We start from the raw sequence: 12,578 nt of genomic DNA on the forward strand, positions 1-12,578 counted from the left end.
TTTCCTGATTATTCGAGCACACATACAACACAGTGCATTAAAGAGCCTCATGAGATGAAGGGTACATGCTAAACTTTATCCTTTAAGGTTAACACGCTATCACAGTGAATCTAAGACTTTAAGTTGACACTGTTTTCTGCACCAACATGTTAGCATTATCTAAATATCAGGGACCCTCAACAGAACCCAGTTGGGGGTTTTTTAGGTTCTAAGCCTATATTAGCTATTTGATGATATTCGATGGTACTGGCATTTATAACACCTAATAAATGAAATGTGAAAAATGAATTGGATAAGCATAAAAAAAGGATGGCTGGATACCAGAGTGCAATGTTGGGTTTTTAAATCATCAAGTACAGGCATTAAAAATCCTATAGTGGTTTTCTCTAATCAAAAATCCCCTTTTTGTCTCAAAAACACAAAAAGTAAATAAGTAAAGCAGTTTATTTGAATGTAATTGTTTCGTATTGCTTTAACTAAACCTACCAGTGCAATTTCTGGGACTTCCAGTTGTAACTAAAGCCAAACAATAAAGTCCACTGGGACATATTTCTGTTGATGTTATCACAGACATAACAGGATCTGATGAGTAACATGAAACTGGAGTGCATAAATGCCAAAGATAGCGTATAGTTATAGTTTGCACCAATACTTAGGCTCAGTTCACCGAGTACCCTGCTGTGATAACACAAAGAAATAACCAAAAATTACAGGAAGATCCATTAAGTGAAGAGTTTGAGAGACTTGTTTGTACCTTAAGTCAGAGCATAAGCTCATTCTCCTGACACAGGATTTGTTTTTCCAATAAGGATGAGAAGTGTGTGCGTGTTTGTGCGTTTGTATCTGTATGTGTGTGTTCCCAGCACCTTGTCATCATCTTCCAAGAACTTCAGATGACTCAAAGATGGACTACCTTGAGGCATATTGATTGGAAATACACACATGTGCACGTACCAGGACACACACACGCACACATTATCTAAAGCTTCAATTTAATTGAGAAACACAACGTTTCAACACACATAGCACACCAGAGCTACAAGTGGTCCAGGACTCATTCGATCAACATGTTTTTCTAGCGATCGACACGCCGCGCTCCTGCAAACAGCTTCTTAGAAACAAGCTTTTCACACCAGGATTATGTCTGGCGTCCGTATATGTTTGCCTTCGTATCTACAAAAGATCATGATTTACATGAGCCATGTGGTCTGTGTATCAATTCCCTTATCTGTCACTTTGGCATCTCGCTGCAGCCTCTTTACACTGTAAATGGAACCTTGTTATCGCGCTAGCTGCTGTCACAGCTCATCATGTCAGAGCAGGTGATTTGCTGCAACCTGGTTTAGCTGAGTTTGAGTGACTGAGTGTGTTTATTTTACGCTCTGCTAGAGGGTTAAGCAGGCCAGCGGGATAAAGACCTCATTCCATCTTTTTTTATCTTCTGGATCTGACCCCGCTTCTTTTCTCTTCTCTGCTTTTCTACCGCATCTGATGTTTTATTGCTTTCATCGACCTCTTTTTCCACTCCGTGCTCTGCTTCTCTCTCCAGAAACATATTATTTTGCAGAATTTGACCCAAATAATACATATACACTTCATTAGGTACATATATTCAACCGCTTGTTAATGCAAATATCTGATCGTCCAATCAAACGGCAGCAACTCAATGGATTCAGGCATGTAGACGTGCTCAAGGCAAATAAGAATGGGGAAGAAGGGTGATCTAAGTGCCTTTGAATGTGGCATGGTTGTTGATGCCAGACAGGGTGGTCTGCGTTTTTCAGAAACTGCTCATCTACTGGAATGTTCCCTCATAACCAACTCGTGGGTTTACAGAGAATGGTACCAAAACTGAACATATCTACTGAGCAGCAGTTTTCTGGATAGTTGTTGCCAAAGGAGAGTGGCCAGACATCTTTGAGCTACAGTTGCTCAAATAATCACTGAAGGTATGCAGAAGAGCATCTCTGAACACACAACGTCAAATCTTGAAGCAGACGGGCTGCAGGGCAGAAGACCACACCGGGTGCCCGTGCTATCAGCTGAAAACAGTGTTTAAGAACAAAGAAAAACTGGGAAATTTGCACAAGCTCATCAAAATTGGACAACAGAAGATGAAAAAAAATATAGTGACCGGTCTGAGGATTTCTGTCACAACATTCAGAATGTAGGGTCAGAATTTGACATGGTACTGTAAGTCGAGGACCAGAAAAGCCTTATTGGATGCTCTCTTTTTAATTCTCTTGGTGCAATCTTCATATTTACACGTTGTATTCAGCACCATGACTCTTATACAATGAACCCACAGTCTAACTGTTCCAGAGTCAAGCCCAAAGTTATTGTAAGCTTTGAAAGTACATGTGTGCAATTAATCTGTCCTTATACACTCGCCCACCTGCTGTTACCAGGAGGCATTTAGTGCTGGGTTAGGTTACTGTATCTATCTTCCCCATGATTACATAAAAACAGAAGAAACTAGAGCCTTGTTGATACTGGAATTTTGGAGAGGGTACCAGTTTTCTTTAGAGAGAGAATATTATTTAATTTAGGTAAAAAAAGCAGAGAAAAGGATTATGACTGTTTTGCTTTTGAACATTATTTAAACCCAAATAAATGACAAATACAAAAAAAAGACTGAGACTGTGAAATTATATTCATTTATGCATCTTTCCATTTATAAGTTTAATTTAATCATATACGGTAGTCCAATAAACAGTTTATTGTTGTGCGATTCTGTCACCTGCCAGAGGTAGAAATTAAGGAACAAAGCCATCAGTAAAGAGAAGAGAGATGATGACAGCAGAGGAAACAGAGGGGAGAGAAATCTTGTGTTTGTCTTTGTGTGTGTCTTGTGTTAGGCAATACTAGGTTTCACCTCAATAATTCATGATGTGTAATAAGAGGGTCCCACAATCTGTGGAGGGACGAGGGGAGGGGGAGGGTGAAGGTGAAGGCATGGGAACATGAGTAGGAACAGAGGTAGGAAGGCTACGAGAAGCAACGTAAATGAAAGCGGGGCCGACAGCGTGTCAGAGAAAGTTAAAATGAAGGGTACTGATAATAAATAGAAAGCCAGAGAAAATGTAATAAAAAACAGAAATAAAGCAAAAAAGAAAGTAAATCAGCACATTATAGACATCTGAGAAAGTAGAACAAAAGAAAAGGAGAAACAGAGGGTTAAAAATAGAAAGACAAGGGTTATCGCATCATATGGACGTATCAGACCGCAGGATGACTTGTGCTAGAGTATGGTGAGACTGGGCTGCCCCTCCAAGAAACTTTCTGTGAGAGCGTCAATGTTGTGACAGAGACCATGAGACGGCACTTTTTAAACACCGTGATGTGTCGCCTAGCAACACTTGATGAACGTCAGAAGCCTTTAACACATTTACCCAAGTGTCGCTCTCAAACTCGGACATTTAAGTGGCATTTAAAGCAGCACGACCTGAGGAGGCTGTTATGTGCAAACACCCTCACCCAGGATGTGGACTGGGCACATTAGAAACTGGGACTGTTGTGGAGGGCCGAACCCTAGGAAAATAAGCCCCCATCCCCGCATTACACAGTCTGATCTGGTAACACTTTTACATAGTTTTTATTTGGTTATTAAAGTCTGGTTAAATACACAGTTTAATAATTAATGCATTTACCTTTTTCTTTTTTAAAAAAAGAAATCATTTAAAGTTGTAAAAAATGTAGCCAAATTTCTCCACTCTCTAAGACAACTCTCTATTTGACTCATCTTACTCGTCATGATTGTAACAAGTTTCTTAACTGCTCATCATTATAACTTCAACCTCTTACAACTTACATAATGGAGATCTGTTATCATTCTGTGGTTCTACTGGAGTTCAAAGAAGTCCCCATTTCTTTTACTAGGCCTTGGCACAGCACATCACTTTATCGTCTGACCAGCTCCTGGTTTGAGAGTCATTCCCACTACCTTTCAGCCACATTTATTCTGATTGGCTGACCCTTGTCAAAAGAAGGCCTGAACAGCAGGTGGGTGGAGCTTGACCGATTGCAATTTATTAAACTTATCAGCAAATAGCTGGTACGTGACATATAATATCGTCGAGGTCTTTACTGCGCTCACTTTTATCATACAAAAGAGCAGAAAGGGACTGATTGGAGTGGTCTGAAGCAGGGATTACCTGCATATGCTGAACAGTATTAATTATGCTTCTGGAAAACTTTAATATGCCACTGTCGCATAACTAAAAATGTTCAACATGGAAACCCAAACGTGCAAGTACTAACAAGACCCTTTTATCCCCCTATATCCACAAAGACCAAGCAAAACGCAATGTAAATGTAAAAAATCCTATCATAACACATCTGGTCACCCAAGTTCTTGTGTGCCTGAAGTGTGTCTGCACCACAAGGTTTCACGGTATCATGTGAACTATTGGTGTGGGAGAGGTTTCATGTTTATTGCTTTCGCATGAGAGCTTCAAGAATTGTATATGGAGAGATCAGTAACTTTGTCTTTGTGTGGGTGTGTCTGTATTAGTCTGTGTGCTGGCTGGATTTCAAAAGAACCCCTTCAAGCTCTTCATCTGATGCCTCTACAAAGGGCCCGCCTAGCTGCAGGGGTTAGTGTCTGTGTGTGTGTGTGTGTGTGTGTCTTCAAAAAGGCCACCATCTTTTATTTGAGTTGAGACAAAAGGCCAAAGTCGTGCTGCAGAGGACCTAGAGTTATTGTCGCTCTAAAGGTGACATCTTTACACATCTACACACACAAGATCGTCACGTTACACTTATTGTGAGCGTACATACAAAACACACCCTGTAGTTACGGTAGATCAACTATAAACACCATCTGATGCTTCATGTTCCAAATATGTTACTTTAACTTGATATGATTTAATTAACGATACAGAAGTGTGCATAATAGTAGTTATTACAGCTCAGTTACATTTGCGCTATTACTGCTGGCATAAATTAAACACTTCAACCATTTAGGAGGTTGGAAAAAAAAACAGAAAACTCGCCTGGCTGGGAATCACTGATGAATAGAGTATCAACACAAAACAGAGCACAGTCCCAAGAGCCATGAAAGGCATAACAGCAAGAGTACACTTAATCTTAAAATCTTCATGCTTATTTAGTTGTTTTCCCATTCTTCCACAACACACGTATACCTAACACCCAGTCGACAGGAAAAACCACTGATTGGAAGACAAAGGGCTGAGAAAAAGGCTTCAAATAAAGGACAAAGACATAAAGGGTAAAGCTAGGGACAGGGTTGAGAAATGTGGCATCAAGATTCAAACAAACAGGAAGCGCCACGTTCTGAGGGACTTCGCATACCAGCAAGACAAAGAAAACAACCTAGCCAAGTCATTTTTTAAAAATATTTTTATTATTTAATAGACCATTTTCTAAAATTTCTAAAGTCTCTGTGCGACCCATGTGCCTCTCAGCGGGCCTCTGTGTCACAAACCGCCTTCGCTCACACAACACTAGCAGGATATCCTGTCAAAGGTCGCTACCAGCTGCTCGTAACAACTCTCAGCAGCAGCCAGCCAATCTCTTTCAAGGCAGTTATGCCGCTAACACCAAGCTGACTTTTGCATTTATGAGTTTACATGTGCCACTCAATATACTATCTCTATGGGGTTTTTTTTTAACATAAATCTACACACACAAGAAAAGAAATAAGCATGGAGCTATGATGCAACACCAAACACAGAACAAACATAGCCTAAGTATAGCGCTCGGAGCAAGAGCAAGCTGGCAAATTAAGGTAAACAAGTGAATCAGAAACAATTAGAGGTACTTGGATGATATTCTCTAAAACCAAGTAATAAAAACACTGAAATTATTAGTGATGAGGAGACAAAAAAAACAGAGACAGAGAAATGCAAAATTAGGCCCCAAAGCACAAAACGAATCCTTAATGTTTATCGTGAGGGAACATTCATATTGCCAAGTAATTACTTTCCAATGCAGCAGATTTATCAGCTGTGTAAGTATACACTTTCTTCAATCCAAAATCATAAACTACTGACACCACATTTCCATCCCACCAAATTACGAGGCCACAAGGCTCAGCTGTCTTTAAACTCGTCCGTTCTTTGACAGCGCAATTCTTCTTTGGTTTGCTGGAGGAAAACCCACGCAAGTTCCCTGTTCTTGGAACAGACATACCAAGACTTTTACCACTCCAGACGGCAAACATCCTACCGCACAATGGCCGTGCTTAAGGAGGTGGCACACTGGAGATTAAAGGAGGCAGGGGAGCACACGGAGCCACACCCTGAGGCCTACTGCATCCTGTGTAGCCTTTTAAAGAGTGAAAAGTACTGAAGACTTGAGGACTCACCCGCAAGACATCCACCAGTACTCTTAGCTTTCTTCCCAATCAACCTGCTTCTTGTGCATGCGACTACAATAACGGGATGGAGAGCGCGACTTCGGTGTGACAATCTGCCTCCAAGTAAAGTGACTTCAGCATCACAAGCCACAAACAAAAAGTTCACCACGGTCTGTGCAGTGCTTCGCCTGAGGCAAAAGAACAACCGACAGAGTGCTGAGACAGAAGGAGGAAGTAGAGGAAGTAGGCGTTTTTCGAGTGAGGAGGAAACAGGTCTGTCTGTTAGACAAAAAAAGCGGTAAATTCAAAGATAAGACAACAACAGCCAAGAAAACTTAAAGCTCACATGCAAGGAAAGACAAACAATGCATCTGTTTCAAGCCTAGGAATAAAAAACACACTCAGTGAGGTGACTGGATTACTTATGGGTAATTATAGCTTATGAATATGCCATCAGTGCCCCCCTACTCCAGCTCCACTGTGTTAGTCTAAACTGTTGAAGCCTTAATAGCCATCTACAAGCACAACAAATTAAGCCCGAGACTTATTCTGCGTGTAATATGTCAGAGTAAACAGCTAACCTATCAGTGACATTTAGTACGCCAAAAATAAAGAGCGAGGTTCGCCCTTGTTCGAGAGCCAAGCTGCTGCTGCATCTAAAATGTTGGCATTAAAACATTGACTGAGAGTAACGATGAATTCATGTATGGATTCAGATATCATCAACCAGTGCAGCTCACACTTTCACTTCCACCTCTCGCTCCCCCTAATTACCACAGTCTGCAACAACAGAGTGACTCAGATGGTTTATACTGTCACAAAAGATCGCTGATCATCAGGCCAAACGCCTAAATTAAACATTTGCAGCTTGTGCAAGACGATGACATCTTCATCTCCAGCTGAGAGCTCAACAGGCCATCTGTGCAAGCGACACATACAAAAAACAGATGTTTGCTCCACCCAGGCTGAGGTCAACTTTGGTTAGAGTCAGCCCCATAAATACAAACAGTCGTGACTCTCGGTTCTTCCAGCGAGCCTCCGAAAGGCGAGCGTCCAAGCGGGAAAACATTTCAGCTCAGCCACAGCGGTGAAAACAAAACATGCCAATTGAAATATATCATATCCTCATTTAAGTCTTTCATGTTCCAAGACACGGAAATATGAGCAAGATGACAGGCCTGCATGCGAAATGAGCAGTCATGTGATCGGCCGTGCCGTCAGAGCCAAACTTGGAAACTGTCCTGACCTGAGGAAGTGAAAATATTTAGAGGACCTATGTCCTGGCTATAGAGCTAAGAATATCTGGGTTATATACTCCGACTGTCAGCAGACTGCGACAGAGGGACGAAAGCTAGCAAAGAGAGAAGCACGCCAGAGCTTTATTAATCTGTCCAAACTATCTAAACTCCTCCTTGAATGTCCTGACTTTGTAGTCGCTTTAAGTCCTCATGATTCATCCAGGATGCTACGACATATCTGTCGAGGTTGGCGAACGTGACATTTCTTCCATGTCACCATCTGCTCACTAAAACTCAAAAACTGTACAACACTACTGAAGAAATTACACCTCCCCATTCTTTCAGAGTTAAAAGTCTTATGATCTGAAGTCAAACTCTAACGAGCTCATTTAGGCATATTTCCACAAATGCAATTAATATGCATATCCCTCACAAAAAGTCTAAACCTACACAACCTCAAAAAAAGGAAGAAAAAAAGAGAGGAAAAAACCCACAACGAGGTGGAAATATTTATGCTCGGACCTTTCTGAGCATGTGGACAGACAGCATTTCAGTAAACTATTTTGTGCAAGTGTTTTGAGATGTTTACGCAATGATGAAGAAGGATTTAAGCCACCCGTAAACGTTCCTCGTTCACAGAGAACAGAACAGAAAAGGCGCTAACACCCAAAATTTAAGCATGTAAGTGATGAGGGGGTCGATACTCAAAACTTTTGATTGACCTGCTGCAATGTTTACACATACATTTTTTTTTTTTGGTTACTTGAATTTATGATCTCTGTGTTAGATCTGAAATGTGTTGAGTTTATCCAAAAGCAGCAGACTGACTGAAGCAGTCTCGTCTGTTTGTGGCTCTAGTCTTGGGCTATTCAGCCTTAGCTGGTTTTTGTACGGTGCTGTGCAAACGTTTCAAGCCCCCCCCCCTTCACTTCTTTCTATTTTACTTTAAAAGAGCCAAACGCTTTTGAAATTCTTTTAAAAAGTGGTCTTGAGCGATAGTTCTGCAGACTTTCAGAAAGCCTTTTCTATTCACTTTGACATTGACATTAAACTGACATTGACTATTGTCAGTTTAATGTTGTGAGTTTTTTTTTTTTTTTTGTCTTTTAAATTAAGCCACTTAACACTGAAGCACATCAGAGCACATAACTCCACGGGATGAGCTAGTTTTGTGTCTATCTTTGGGGACTTTTGTAACTAGCAGCCTATCACATAGACATTTATTTTTTCCTACTTTTTTACCCGAATTTACTAACAGTCTCAAAAATAACAATGTTTCACAGGCATAAAATAGCAATTTTACACCAAAAAGGTGATTCCCAAAGAGCTATTATTAAAAAGTTTGCACACTTAAAAAACTTGGATGTTTTCGGATGATTTGCAGAGCGCAAATCAATAATTTTGAGGAAGCTGGACAAATGGAGGATAAAAGAAGAAGTAACTATAAATAACTGTTTATACCAGACGAACAGTAGCTGAAAGTTATGTCCTTAAAAAAAGGGGAAAACCCAGTGAAGACCTGACACCAGATACATGTGGCCCTTCAGTTGATCTGTGCACTGAAGCCTCATCAGAAATAGTGTCAGGGGAAGGGAAACAGGCAGAAAATGATGAGGTATGCTAAATTACACAAGAACTGAACTGAAAATCAACAGCAACAAGTCTTATGGAGTAATGAAACCAAGTTTGAACTGTCTGATTCCAATTGTCACCGGTATATATGGAGGTGATGAAGAGTTTACATGCATGACAATGATCCCAAACACACAGAGACTGCAGAAAAAGCATAGCTGGATATAAAAACAAACACTGAAACACTATCAGTCATGGATTGGTCTCCCCAGAGCCCCGACCTCAACATTATTTAAGCAGTGTGGGATCATCAGGATGGAGAACAGAACAAAAAGCAGCCAACATCCAAAGATAGCTTTGACTGTCCTCCATGAAGCCTGGAGAACTATGGACTAGACTTTTGCAGAGTACTGTGAGAGCTTAAAATCAGATATTACTTAGCAGAAAAACAAAGAATTTGGCATATTAGAATACTAATAATTTAAAGCTGATTGTTTCATTTACCAGCTATGCTGACCTATTTCTGAAAAGTAAACAGAAGTTTTCACATACATAGCAGCAAGATGTTGATTAACAACAACACATGGGCAAATATTCAAAACAAGTGTTACTGTTTATAAAATTCAGGAGCTGGATATCAGTCAGCAGCTCTATGACCATGGCCTAGATAACCACTGTGGATGCACTTCTTTCTACATGGTTGTAGATCAAAGCGTTAACTGAAAATCTAAAGCAAATGCAGGTTTTAAATAAAGTCAGGGAGGTGCTGACGTCATCCAATTGACTGGTGGTCTTTTCTTATTCACAGACTTTCTCTCTCTTTTTTTAAACATAAAATGAATCGGCACATTCCCACATTGTGCTTGCAGAGGAGGTTGTCAGGCCAAGATAATTCCATAACACTTCGGGGGTTCATCTATTATTCAAAGCCACATCCACACTTATTCCACTTAAGAAGAGTAACACGTTTCACTTGCATGATCAAACTACAGCCGTAAATGAACACAAGCTATTAGCCTGAAAAAAAAAGAAAAAAGAAAAACAGGAAAGTCCTGGGGTTTGAACGGGGCACTGAGAAAGACAGACTTCCTGCTTTAGACTCTAAACTAGATAAAATGCAAAGAGAGATAACCTGTAATGAAGTTATCGTGCACCAGTAGACCATTCTTACTGGACAAAGAAATGAATTACATCTTGCCAGTCCATATCATCATTAACAATGCTCCATGCATGCATATGCTAGGTCTGTAAACCATCAAGATAAACAATAATCTACAGTTACGCGATGACAGCGTCAATCAAAGTAATGTTATTAGAACACAAAAATATAGTCGTCGTTATTTTCTACAAATGACGCTTTTAAAGCAGTGTGTCATCAACCGATTAGACCACAGAGAATATTGAGGGTGGAGATGAGACGGAGGCAGACGATCTGCTGTGGTGGTGACCCCTAAAGTGACCCGCCAGAAAAAGAAGCAGAAACAGCAACAGTCTGCAAAACCACAGAAGCAAAATTAATAGGAACAAAAATTTCGACAGCAGCTCCTTAATTGGTCCAAACACAACTGGGCGTATTTTAATGCAGAAAATGTCAAATGTAAATACAGTGTTTTAGCTGAGTTTCACTGCCCAGTTTTGTGCAAGTATCCACTTATTATCCTATGAATAACAATGACTGGAACATCGTTGCACACGCTAATGTGCCGCTGACTCCTTGCTTGTCTGACAGTAGTAATAGCACACAGGTTCAGGGGCAATTGACTAATCCTGTGTGTGCATCACACCAGACAGGTGTACTGTAAACCCAAATAATCTAAATCCCAATTAAAAGTGGGTTTTTTTGTTTGTTTGTTTGGGGTTTTTGTTGCTAATTCAGTCTAAGTGTGTGCATCTTGGTCCTGTGATAGATGAGTGATAAGTCCAGGGTGTACTCTGCCTTGATAGAACAGCTGGAATAGTCTCCAGCCTTCCTGCAACCCTGGACCGCATAAGTGGAAGGAAATGGATGGATGGATGGATGTCTTGTGTCAGTAATGTGTAGTCAGGAAAGCATTCAGCTCTTTTATCTAAACACAGTCAGGCTGAGAAAAATATGCATGCAAGCACTTACTGCACTTAATATGATCAAGAAAGACAGGAAGAAGATGTTTGTCTGCTAGAGTCTGCACTTATCTATTAATATTGCAGCGTGCATGTCAAGGAAGCTCAGAGCTTGCAGTTCATAATTATGCCTGTTCTGTTTTCATGACTGTTTTATGTTTGTTCCATTATGCTTACAGTTTATTTTCTCAGGCTTTATTTACTCCCCTCATGTGAGGAAAGTGAGCAGTGACACCATGGGTGCATTGGGGTTTTTGATTATCAGCGTGTTGAGACAGATAAGAGCCTCATGCGACTGAAATGGAGGCAATTCGGCTTCTTTTTTAGGTTCACATTTCATTCATTCTAAAAACTGATAGAGCCCCAGGTATTTAACCCATAGTGGGCTTCTGGAGGTTGCCTTGTTCACACCTCTCAGTGATACAGGCAGTGCCATGACCTGGATGACTGGCAACCCACATGCAGATAAGAGACTGCAGAGTGAAGCTCTGCTCAATTTGATAATAAAGTCTTATGGGGCAAATCTCAAGCTATCGAGAAAAGGTCACCACTAAAGCCTTATGCAAATACATTTCATAACCGGTATTCTCATTTTAATATAAGTAACTGTAAGTAAGTGCCCACTATTATTTAAATTAACAGGGTTACTGTGACACAAAGGAAGAAATTATTACACATTGAGCTTAGTTAATATTAAAACGTTTATTCGTGTCATTTTTTAAGCTCAAAATGAGAAAGGTCAAATATTTATGTTAACTAAAAGTTTCTTAAACTCTGGTGTAATTGAAACTCACTTGTACACTATTGTTTTGTGTATAATGATAAATTGTTTTAATTGCCCATATCGTTATCTGTCTGCACAATGCTGCAGTCAGCACTCTTCACAGACCATCAGTCACTCTAACATCTGCCCTTTCTCTATCTGTAAATGCATGAAAAATAAATAAATAAATAAATAAAACAGTTACATTTTAATAATGCAAATGGCTCAGGCGCTTAACCCGTGCCAACTTTAAACTGAGGATGAAAAGGCAATGTTAGAATTTAAGAAAGTAAGTCATGCGCTGTACTGCAAATAGCAATAACAACAGGGACACTGCTGTCAGTGCACTAACTGAACAAGGCTCAGTTACACAGGTCTGGAGACTGGCCAGTGATCTCCCGGTAACCTCTGGTTGTCAGGAAAAAATCTGTTTTTCCCAGCCGGTTTGCAAGTGGTTGCTGGGTGTCACTGGGTGAAATTGGTTGCAAACAGGGTGGCAGTTCTGGTTTGTGTTGCAGTTTTTTAAGTTTACTTACCACTTGGTGGTTGGTTAGCATTTGTAGACAAACTGGTGTCACAACCGCAT

At 40.3% G+C, this 12,578-nt stretch overlaps 1 protein-coding gene across 5 annotated transcripts in view; it reads right to left on the reverse strand.

Annotated features, from left to right (window-relative positions):
- Nucleotides 1-12,578, reverse strand: part of elmo1 (engulfment and cell motility 1 (ced-12 homolog, C. elegans)) — a 100,396-nt gene that overhangs the window by 65,954 nt on the left and 21,864 nt on the right. Inside the window, exon 1 of one of the 5 annotated variants that reach the window (XM_087834575.1) lies at nt 6,329-6,502. The exons of the other annotated variants lie outside the window; for them this stretch is intronic. The gene's annotated coding sequence lies outside the window, so the exon portion shown is untranslated. Of the gene's footprint in view, nt 1-6,328; nt 6,503-12,578 lie in introns of those variants that run through there. 5 annotated transcript variants of the gene reach the window in all.

Source organism: Neolamprologus brichardi, chromosome 22, assembly GCF_056152115.1.
Source record: "Neolamprologus brichardi isolate AB-2024 chromosome 22, ASM5615211v1, whole genome shotgun sequence".
Lineage (NCBI taxonomy): Eukaryota > Metazoa > Chordata > Actinopteri > Cichliformes > Cichlidae > Neolamprologus > Neolamprologus brichardi.